This window comes from Echinops telfairi, unplaced genomic scaffold (assembly GCF_000313985.2).
Source record: "Echinops telfairi isolate 266 unplaced genomic scaffold, ASM31398v2 ScPeMD7_53;HRSCAF=182, whole genome shotgun sequence".
Lineage (NCBI taxonomy): Eukaryota > Metazoa > Chordata > Mammalia > Afrosoricida > Tenrecidae > Echinops > Echinops telfairi.
The window spans coordinates 20373187-20374461 of record NW_022103951.1 but is presented as its reverse complement, the minus strand read 5'-3'; positions in this window follow the sequence as shown (position 1 = coordinate 20374461).

The following is a 1275-nucleotide window of genomic DNA, read 5'->3' as shown; positions in this document are numbered from 1 at the left end:
TGATGTGCCTCCCTTTCGCGGCCACCCCCCCAAAAATGTGTTGGAATTCCCCCACGTGTGCCCCCCCTGCATTTTCAAGTTGGGCGGGGTGGAGGCGGGGCAGGGGCAGGGCGGATGATGCGTGTGAGTCGTGGTACAGGAGAAGCACCCTGATCTCAGAGGACAAGTCCAGCCAGAAGGCTCCCCTAGGAGCTAGGACGGCGAGACGTGGTCTCACGTTCCGTGGCTCCGTCATCGGTGGGACCAGTCCCTGGAGAAAGGGCGTCGTGCCTGGTCAAGCAGAGGGACGGTGGAAAAGAGGGCTGTGGGCTGACCCACGAGAGCAGTGGTCTTGAGGGTGACACAGAATGGGCGGTGTTGGGGTCTGGTGCACATGGGTCCCTGGGTGGAACTCACTGCATGGCACCTAACAATGGCGCGTACACACACACACACACACACACACACACACACACACACACACTATACATGACAACCAGCTTCAAATCCCAAACCAAACTCCTCGCTGCCGAGCTGATGCTGACACGCAGACCCTGCAGGACAGGGCAGCACCGCTGCTGTGGGTCTCCCAGACTGCCACTCTTCACGGGAGTAGAAAGCCCCATCCTTCTCCCACAGCGCGGCTCCTGGTTTCGAACAGCCGAGCTTCTGGTTTGCAGCCCGACGCTTAACCACACAGGCTCCAGGCGCCAAGGCAGACGCCCAGCAATGGTGAGTGTGAAGAGGGCGTGTTCTCAGACATCGGGCAACACAGACGGTCATCGGACGCGAGGGAGACCTTCGACAATGTGGACTGGCACCGAGATGGGCACAATGGGCCCAGGCCTGGCAACTGCGGGGAGGGTGGCCCAGGGGAGGCCGCTGCTTTGTTCTGTACTGTCCATGCGGCCGCTGTGGGTAGGGACTGACTTCACTGTGCGGCTCGCATCGGCACTGCCCACACCTGCGGGTGCCATCTCCTTTGGGATGAGGGGGGACGGCTGTGTCTTAAAACGGGCTGGCTTTTGCAAGCCAAGCAGAGGTGATGAGGGAGGCCAGGCTGAGTGGACGGGAAGATGGATCCCAGAGGAGACCGGCTGAGGACCCAGGAGAGCCAGGGCTATAGAAACAAAGAGACCTTCCCCAGAGCCAATGGGAAAGGTCTTACCTGAGAGCCGGGCCCGGATTTCAGACACCCAGCCTCCTTGACTGTGAGAAATGGTGTGCACCTGGGCCACCCCACAGTGGACTTTCTGCACACGAGGGACCTGGGGCCACCCCACAGGGGTCTTTCTG